A 10866-nucleotide genomic window follows, 5' to 3' on the forward strand; every position below is an offset into this window, starting at 1 on the left:
AAAAAAAATAATCAATTTAAATTGATAAAATTAATTTAATTAATTATAATATGGCAAATAGGGGTAAATTATAGAGTGTAATAATGATGTTTTGGGGTAAAATGTGTAGAAAAGTTTGGGTAAAAAATGATATTTTTAGACAAAGGGGACAAAAATGCTTTTGTTGGGCTCAAAAGGGTGGCTGGCTGCTGGGTTGTGGGCTATGGCAGGTGGCTGGGGCAGCTACTGGCGTGGGCCTTGTTGCTGGCAGTTGGGGCAGGCGGCTCATGGGCCTGGGCTGGAGTGATGGCTGTTGCTGGGAAGCACATGTTGGTTTGTTGAAGGAACCAGGCGTGGGAGGCAGGGGATGAATGGTGAGGGGTCAGGCAGCTATGGAGGCTGGCCGAATGCTGTGGACAGCTGGGAAAGAGGCAAGGCAGGTGGGAGTTTGGCTGAGCAATTGAAGAAACTGTGGGCTTCAGCTGGGGCGTGGGCCTGGAGAGAGGCTGGCCCAGGTGCTGCTGAAGGTTGCTGGCAGCAGGGGCTTCGGGTGGGCCAAACTTCTGGCGAGCCCACTGAGGCTGAAATGCCATATTTCAGCTATTTCTTTTAAAATTACACATTTTTCTTCTTTGCTCTTATTAATTATCAAGCACCAACAATAGACCAATTTCCTACAAAATAAATATAAAATAAATCATAATACAATATTTTCAACTATAAAATAAATCAATTTAATTCTTTGAAAATATTAATTATAACTTAATTTATATTTAACATTTAAATTCAATAATACAACATTTTTTTACCACTAACTTAAGAATAATAATTCAAATAATTAACTACAACATTTTACAATAAAATAACTATAAAAACATACAAAAATATAGAAAATCAAAATAAGCCTAATAAATTCAAAATTACTTAAAAACTTAATAAATCAATTAAAAGCTCAAGAACTAAGCAACAATTAGCACATAAAAAATGGTAAAATAACTCTATTTTGTAGAGTTATCAATGCCCTTCCGGCGTTATCAATATAACTCCTGCTCCAGCGTGGCACTCATTAGAAGAACCGTCTGTAAATAATTTCCACGAGGGAGCTTGGTTTTGACGCTCTGGTTCATTAGGCTCTTCAATCTGCTCGCTATCTGTAAGTTCAGTGAACTCTGCAATGAAGTCAACTAGGGCTTGCCCTTTTATCGCTGCTCGCGGCAAGTAAGATATATCAAACTGCCCAAGTTCGACTGCCCATTTTAACAATCTACCCGTAACCTCTGGTTTTTGCAGGACTTGTCGTAGAGGCTGGTCGGTCAAAACCATGATTGGGTGAGCTTGAAAGTAAGGTCGCAACTTCCTGGAGGCCAAAATTAGGCAATAGGCTAGTTTCTCGATGCGCGGGTACCGCTGTTCTGCTCCAATTAGCCTTTTGCTTACATAGTAAACAACCTTCTGCACGCCTTCTTCCTCCCTTACTAAAATGGCATTAGCAGCATATTCTGTGATCGCCAGGTAGATGAACAAGGTTTCTTTATCGACCGGCTTTGACAGGATGGGTGGTTGCACCATATGAGAATTTAATGCTTGAAAAGCCTGCTCGCACTCCTCCGTCCATTCAAACTTTTTATTGCCTCTGAGTAGATTAAAAAATGGAACACACTTATCTGTTGACTTCGAAATGAATCTACTGAGAGCGGCAATTCTTTCGGTTAAACTTTGAACATCCTTAATCTTTGCTGGTGATTTCATATCGATCAGTGCTTTAATTTTCTCGGGATTGGCTTCAATTCCTCTCGAGTTAACTATAAATCCCAAGAACTTCCCTGATCCTACTCCAAAGGAGCATTTAAGGGGATTCAGCTTCATTTGATATTTGTTCAAGACGTTGAAGCATTCCAGAAAAAACTTTATATGCCCTTTTGCCTTCTTCGACTTGACCAGCATGTCGTTGATGTAGACCACCATGTTTGTGCCGATCAGTTCCTTAAACATGTGGTTGACTAGTCGCACCAGCATTTTTCAAACTGAAAGGCATTACTTTGTAACAATCAAGCCCTGTATCAGTCTGAAAGCTAGTGTGATCCTCATCACGGGGATGCATACTAATCTGATTATACCCAAAGTATGCATCCATGAATGAGAGAATCTCATGCCCTGCAGTGGCATCGACCAACTGGTCGATTCTTGGGAGTGGGAAACAATCTTTGGGGCAGGCTTTATTAAGGTCTATGAAATCCACACACATACGCCATTTTCCATTTGGCTAAGGAACTAGCACGGGATTAGAGACCCACGATAGATAAAATGCCACCCTGATGAGCCCATTCTCCTTAAGCTTTTCGACTTCTTCTTTTAAGGCCATTGATCTATCTTTGTCGAGCAACCTTCTTTTTTGTTGCACTGGTGGAAAACTCTTGTCAATGTTCAGGACATGGCTAATGACTGCAGGGTCTATCCCGACCATGTCTTTGTACGACCAGGCAAAGACTTCCTGGTTCCTCTTTAAAAACTCCACCAGTGCTTGTTTTGTTGTTGTCTCTAAGTTTTTACTGACTTTCACAATCCTGGTCGGATTTTCTTCATCGAGTAGGACCTCTTCAAGGTCCTCGATGGGTCCAATTTCTTCCTCAAAATCCCCAAAGCAAGGATCCAAATCTCTATCCTCACTTTGGGCAACGCCCTATTTGGTGACATTATCACCTGAGTGGGCCTGAGCATCAATTGCCACTTGCAACTCTTTTCCAGGAACATCTTTCGATACACCCTTCTTTGCCTTGGTGATCGAGGCGTTGTAGCACTCCCTTGCCTCCCGCTGATTCCCCAGGACACATCCTACCCCTACGTCTGTTGGGAATTTCATGAGGAGGTGCCATATCAATGACGGCTCGTAGGTCGACCAGAATTGGTCTCCCAATTACAGCATTGTATGCTGAAGGACAATCAACTACTATGAAAGTAGTGAGTAATGTCTTATTAGCAGGTACAGTACATACTGTAACTGGAAGCCTAATTGACCCTGTTGGGGCGAGCCCTTCACCAGAAAAACCATAAATGGTTTGGTTGCATGGCTCCAAGTCTTTGACGGACAGCTTCATTCTTTCCAGCGAAGACTTGTACAGGATGTTGACCGAACTTCTTGTGTCGACCAACACCCTTTTCACCATCATGCTGGCAATTTGTACGTCTACGACCAGCGGATCGGAGTGTGGGAATTGCATGTGCTGGGCATCATCTTCAGAGAAGGTTATCAATTCCTCCTCTATTCGAGCATTTTTTGGTGCTCGATCTTCCACACTCATCATCTCGATGTCCTGGTTATGGCGTAGGGTTCGAGTGTATCGTTCCTTTTCCTTCCCACTGTCTCCTGCAAGATGTGGGCCTCCGCAGATGGTGAGTAAAGTGCCTGCTGTTGAGTCTAGGTTTTGTCATGTTTAGGTGATGTTTTAAGTAGTCTTTTATTTCGTTTTTCCTTCATTTAGTGCGGGTTTATGCTTTGTTTGTTTGTCTTTGTGAATATCAGGAAGAATTGAGTACTTGGAGGAAAATGTCAAAGAAAGGGAAGAAATAACCAAGTTTGCCAACATATTTTGAGAAATGATGGATCTCAACATGATTTGGAAGTGTTGGTGAATTTTTGGGATGAAAACTTGAAAATTTGAGAAATCCCTTAAGAGCCACGGCATGAGAAAAGTAGAGCCGCAGCTAGGTGGTGAAACAGAACCACTGTTTTGGAAGAGAAACACGAGCTGCAGCATGGCTAGAGAGGGCCGCGACATGGCTGACAAGGGCCGCGGCATGGAGAGAACAAAATGCCCAGAATTTTAGACACGGGCCGCGGCATGGTGCATGTAATGCCGCGGCCCGCCTCTTTTAAAAAATTGAATCCTAGGCTTTTATAAGGCGAAAAAGAGAGAAGAAAGGGTATGTACGAATCTGGAGGAATTTGGGCTTAAAGGCTGAAGGCTTGGAGTATTCAACATACATGTTTTTCTTCTACTTTCTGATGTTATCTTTAATTTTCTTTGTGATTAGTATTATGATTATGAACTAATTTTCTGTTTGGGATATTTAATTGAATCACTTGAATCCCTATTATGAACTAATGCAATTTCAATTCTCTTCTTCTTCAATCTTCTTCAATTCCATATAACCTGTTCTTATAGACTGATTATTGATTGGCCATCTATAGTCAGATATATATGTTTTTAAGTCAAAATCTGAGAAGTGAGATTTGAATCTGCTGTGGTTATATTGGACATAATTCTAATTTGGAACGAAAGTATCTGAATTGATTGTGTAACTGTTTATTAAGTTGTCAAGATTAATGCTACCTTTGTGGTTCAATTTACCATTGAAATATAGGAAATTGTCACCTAGGTTGAGTTTATAATTCATAGTATGATTATAGGCTGTTGTATCAACTTGTTAATTGAATTAGGCAAAAAGAAGAAGAACACATACTTTGCATTAGGGAATAATAGGGAGGATAGTTGATGAGATTAAATATCCTAATTGTTTCTTCAGTGGTTAAATCAAAAGTTTTATTATTAGTTGTTATTCCATTTAATTTTCAATTGTTGTTTCTGAACTTTATAGTTTCTTTTGCTGTGTCTACAAAAAATCAAGAATTTTAATTTATCAAATAGAAAGAGAAACTAATTAACTGGTAATTGATAATTCAGTCCTTGAGGACGATACTTGGTTTCTTTACCATTTTATTACAAATTGCGAATGTGTGCACTTGCATAACAAAAATATCGCAACACCTGCCACAGGAGCTGGCTGTAGAGGTGGCGAGCGTTGGCGTGCAGGCGCCTGCTCCTTGCCACCGTGAGCCTCTCGCTGAGACCCTCCTGCGGCTCGTGCATATCTTCTTAAATGTCCCTACCTGATCAGGAACTCAATCTCGTCTTTCAACATTCATTGGTGTTGTGCCCGTAGTCGTTGTGAAAACGACAGAACTTTGTCGTATCTCTCTTGGAGATATCTTTCCTTATAGTTGTGGGTCATTTGTAAGGCACGCTTGAGCTGGTCGCCTGGTAGACTTCAGCTCAGCTTTCAACAAGGGTCGTGTAGTTGGTGAATCTCGGCTCGTATCGATTTCCTTTGAAGCGTTTACTCTCAGAAGCTAAGGGTTCATTGTCGCCCGTTTTCCACTGTTCCTACCACTGCCATTCCCATTGCCTTTGCCGTTGCCATTGGGCTTTTCCAACCCGTTGGCGGCTTTGGCGGGTTCTTCCTTGGGCCCCTTGTCTTTTGTTGGCGATTTCCCTTCGTTGGCAATCACATCTTCAAGCTTGATGTATCGATCAGCCCGATCCAAAAACTCTTGGGTACTTCTTACCCCATTCTTTCTGAGGCTACTCCAGAGGGGTGAGCGGCGCCTAACCCCAGCAGTTAGAGCCATCATCTTACCCTCATCGCCCACTGTCTTGGCTCCAGCCGCTGCTCGCATGAAGCATTAGACATATTCTTTCAAGGGCTCTCCCTCTTTCTGGTGTATCTCGACCAGCTGGTTGACCTCTGTGGGGTGTACGCGACCCGTGTAGAATTGTCCATAAAATTCCTTTACGAACATCTCCCAAGATACTATACTAGCAGGAGGGAATTTAAAAAACCACTCCTGGGCGATGTCAGACAGTGTCACAGGGAAGATCCGGCAGCGGGCGTCTTCCGACACTTTCTGTTTATCCATTTGTATCTCAAACTTATTAACGTGAGATACTGGGTCTCCATACCCGTCGAAGTTCGGCAATGTAAGCAATCCTATGTACAAAGGGGGTGCCCCACCTCCTATCGTACTCAATATGGGACATTCGTCCCCTGATCAGTTGTTGTACCGCCTGGTTCAGGGCATCAATCTGAGCCTTAACAGCTTCTGGGACAGCTGGGGCCACCGATGCCAGGGGAGCGTACTCGTCGTGCCTCTCACGACGGTCATTAAGTACGTCCCTTAGATCATCGTCTCTGCTCGCTAGCTCCTAGCCGAGTGAAGACGTTCTGTTGCCTGGGTTGCCCCCCAGCATTGTGGCTAGCTAGCCTATTTTCTTTTGGTGGGGGCTTCTGCCTCCACCTCTTTCTTCATTTCTCCGACCAGCATTTCCTTTGCCGGAATCAGCGTCATTATAGCCATGGCCATCTCTGAATTATGGCTGACAACAGCGTGACCGGCTGTTCATGCTATTTCCTCATCGGGCTGGCATTTCCCGAGCGTCAGGGGGAGGCCTACGCTGGTCGTTGGGTCCCCATGCATTGTTATGCCGTGGGGGGCCCCTGACCGCAGAGCCTGACTCGATATTCCTCCTGTTGGCAGAAGGACGATGCCCCTTGCTCGGTGGATTCGGCTCTTCATCCCCTGGCATCTAGGGCTACGGGGCGGCTGTCCTGCCCTATTCTGCCTCGGGCGCTGGGGATTGCCTCGACCAACCTGGGATGAAGGCTGCTACTCAGGATCCCTAGGTGGGACATCATCCTGAGCCATAGGCGACTGCTCCGGCCTTTGAGGGCTTGCTGGTTGGAGCGAAGGGCTTGGATTGGGACCTCTTTGAGGTGGTGCATTTGGTGGCTGATCTGGCTGGGAGGCTGGCACAGCTTGACTCCTAGCCAGTTGAATGGCTGCTTCAAGGGCGGCCATGGCATCCCTCTGCCGACGATCCATTTCTGGCTGCCGCTCACTCAGCTCTTGGTGCTGACGTTCTATTTCTCTTTGCTGCAGCGCCATTGTCTCCGCAGCATTCTCCTGATTAGCCCTCAGATTAGCCAACTTATCTTGCAACACTCCTAGCGTTGCCCTCAGTGTTTCAGAATCTAATTCCTCCTCATCGAACTCCAAATGTGGTTCATTCTGAGCCACATTTGGGGGAGGAGGTTGGGATGGTGCAGCGCCAGCAGCTTGTCCAGTCTTCTTGGATGTTTTCGCCATTATATTTTTTCACAATTTTTTGTCAAACTCTCAATGAAAGCACCAGAATGTTGACCCACGATTTGGCCAACGACACGGAGTCAAATATACGACAAAAGATAAAACGCCAAGTAAGAAAGATGATCTAATGGAAGAGAAGAAAACACCAAGGATTTATAGTGGTTCGGCCCCAAAAGATGGTAATGACCTACGTCCACTTAGTGCTATTATTAAGATTGAATCTCAAAGTAGTGATCAAAGAACTAGGGTTCATGAGTTTCACAACCTTTGAAAGAAATACAATAAAACGATGGATAATTGCATTATAGCTCTCTCTTTTTCTCTATCTTAACAAAAATATTCAGGAATCAAAAGTCCCTTCCTTGAGCTATTTCATGTATATTTATAGGCTCAAGGAGGGTTACATATGCCAGCGTGCCCTATCTTTCCATAATAATCGCGTATCAAGATAATAATGAAGAAATACTCAATACAATTATTATAAGATTACAGTTTAAGAAGGAAATAAATCAGGTTATACGACCAACCTAGTCGTATCTAAAAGTTAACCGCTGGCGAAGCGATGTGCCTCTGGTCGATAGTCTAGCAGCACTTCTGGCACGTGTCAACTACGTAGGAGAAATCCTTGTCACGTCATCAGTAGCCGTTTTTAGGGTAAACAATGTATAATTAATCACTTTTTATATATATATATATTTTTTAAAATCAAGGAATCAGCTAATGATGATTTTATTAATAAGGAAGACCTATTTTTTTTAATTTTACAATCTCATCAGAATTCTCAATGACTATGTTATATAAATGTTGATACACATATACTATTAGCCATTCTTGGACAATCGGCTTAATTTACACTAAATGCCTCTTGAGCCTTGTAAAGATGACTCCATTTTCTCTCATTGTCCCTTATAAAACTCTTTGCGATAATATAAAGTTGTCATAACTTGGAAGAAGCCAACCTTCTTGTAGATTAGGAATAGATCCTGCCTATTGCATAATGTTGTCTATAGCTGAAACCTTCTTATAGTATTAGATCTTATGTATCTTTTTGTATTGATGGGTTTAAGGTGTTTGATTAAATATTTTTAAGTAAATATATATATATATATAAACATATATATATAAGTGATTGTTGCTAGTAGTGTATAATGTTGTAGCTTTGGTTTTGTTATTATTGTTGTTTTTGTGTGGATGTTAGGGATACAAGATACGACCTTAATGTTGTTTTATGTTTATAAAGATTGAGTGCTGCAAAGGACTGCTTGGCAGCTGTTTTTTGAGGTAAGAATACTATCTTTATATGATATTTGATGACAAGGGATGTGTAAGTCTAAGTTTAATTTGTATTTATTGTAAAATAACAGAGGATGGTGAAAGTGATGAACAAGTGGTATATATATAAATAACACAGTGGGATGTTGATTATTCAAACTTATGTATGTATTAATAAAAACAAACATATATATATTTTTTATCTAGTTTATATATAGTTTTATAACTTGTATTGTATCCATTTAAATACTATAAATTATAGATAGTTTATATGCATGTTTAGTCTTTGTTTTGTACTTTTGAGAGAAGTGCTATTGTATTATATTTGCTTGATTAATATTGTGGACGATATTGGTTTATTATTATATTTTCTATACATTTTTGTATATATGGGTTCTCAAGCTTATATTGTGAAAGTTGAACTCTAGAGTCTACACCATGAATCCTTAGTTAATACCTTTTGTTATGAACTCATCAATTGGATTTGTTGTTATGCCTTCTGGTATGAATTCTAAGTGTTGTGCGTTCAGCTCTATTATGCAGTTAATAATTTTTGTAGCTGTTGAGATTATTTCTTTGTGTCTTCTAGTTGTTTACATCCTTGATGATCATTAGATTCTTGAGATTCGTTGTCTTTTTTTGCATTTTTCTTGATTGTAGATTTGTTGTGTTTTTAAAATTTTCTTCCTATTCTTAGATTTGAATTTAAAAAACATAGGCCATGTTTAAAGATCTCACCAATTCCTCCACTCTAAACCCCATCTCCAAAATGTAAGTCTCACTCCCTCTCTTCTCTTCTTTAATGTTTATAGGATTTATATGTAGCTATATTTTTTTGTGTATTAAGTATTAATGTGTTACTTTTCAGAGACAAGTATAGGTTTTAAAAGTTTTTGTTTTTCTTTTTTAATGGCTGCAAAGATTTTTTAATAAAATTATGTTAGATTTTAGCAATCTCAAGTATTAATGGGTTAGCTTTAGATCTAAGTATTTTATTTATGTATTGTTAGCATGATTTGTTTGAGTATTATTTAATCATGATAGATAATCTAATCAATCCTAAAATCTTATTAGTGCGCTTGTAGGTTTCCTTCATAGTTGTTTACACTACAAGAAACAAGGTTTTTGACGGCGCAATTCGGAATTGCGTCGGCAAAAAAAAATTTTGCCGGCACATTTCACCTAACGCGCCGGCAAAAGTCAACGTGCATTTTTGAAATTTTGCACGTTTTCAACAAAGTGATTGCTAGACTTTTGCCGGGGCGTTTCGTTACGCCGGCAAAAGTCTATTTTGCGTCGGTAAAAGCTAGACTAAGTAAAACGACACCGTTTTGTCCTAAGATTTATTAAAGACTTTTGCCGGAGCATTTTTAGACTTTTGCCGAAGCAACGAAACGCGCCGGCAAAAGTCATAGCGATATTACAGCAGCCGTGAGCCCTTCTTCCCCATTTTTTTTTCTTTTTTTTCTCTCTCTTTCTTCTTCTCTTCTCAATCCTCCACCACAGTCATGAAATATTTTGACTATCATTTCCCTCATTTTAAGACAATTATTAATATTTTCTTAATTATTTCGCTTAAAGATGGCGAGCTACAGAAGCTGGATGAGTGCGAGGAATCATTGGTCTCTGGATTATAGAAATGGTGTTAAGGAGTTCTTCGATATCGCCAAAAATCAGTTGAACGATCAGGGTTTGGTTCGCTGTCCGTGCAAGAAATGTGGGAATGTTAAGTTCCAGCCTATAAATGCAATTTCGATGCATTTATTCAACAATGGCATCATACAATCCTAGAAAGTGTGGCATTACCATGAAGAGGCGCTGCCGTCGCCACCAGCTGTGGTACGAGATCATGATAGAGATGAGATAGCGGATATCCTGGAGGATGTTTACGCTGAAGGTGACGTTCCCGCTGGAAACTATAATGATCCTCCCCAAGATGATCCTCAACATCACGACAAGTATGACAATTTATTTAAGGAGATGTCAAGTGAACTGTACCCGAGTTGCCGAAAGTATTCCACGTTGAACTTCTTGGTGAAGCTGATGCATCTGAAAGTTATTAACAACTGCAGCAATCATTACTTTGATGGTTTGCTGGAAATGTTAGTCGACGCTATGCCTAACGGAACAATTTTACCTAAGTCTAACTATGAGGCGAAGGCAAAGTTGCGGAGTATTGAATTGGGATATGAGTCCATCGATGCTTGCAAGAATGACTGTGCACTGTTTTGGAAGGAGAATGCGAATTTGGAATTTTGTCCGGTTTGTGGTGAGTGTCGCTGGCAAGATAATCATGGGAACGGGAAGAAAGTGGCCCATAAGGTCATGCGATACTTTCCATTGATGCTGAGATTGAAAAGGCTGTACAATTCCAGATATACTGCAGAGGATATGAGATGGCACTATTCTAAAAGGCCAAAGGAAGATGATGTGATGAGGCACCCCGTTGACAGTAAGGCGTGAAAGCATCTTGATGAGTTGTACCCATCTTTCGCAGCTGAACCTCGAAATGTTAGGCTTGGGTTGGCTACAGATGGTTTCAATCCTTTTGGGAACATGAGCAACTCTTACAACATGTGGCCTATGATACTTGTCCCATACAACTTGCCGTCGTGGAAGTGCATGAAACCACAGTCATTAATGTTGTCTATTCTAATTCCAGGTCCTTCTTCACCTGGAAAAGATATCGATGT

The sequence above is a fragment of the Humulus lupulus genome, chromosome 8 (assembly GCF_963169125.1).
Source record: "Humulus lupulus chromosome 8, drHumLupu1.1, whole genome shotgun sequence".
NCBI lineage: Eukaryota > Viridiplantae > Streptophyta > Magnoliopsida > Rosales > Cannabaceae > Humulus > Humulus lupulus.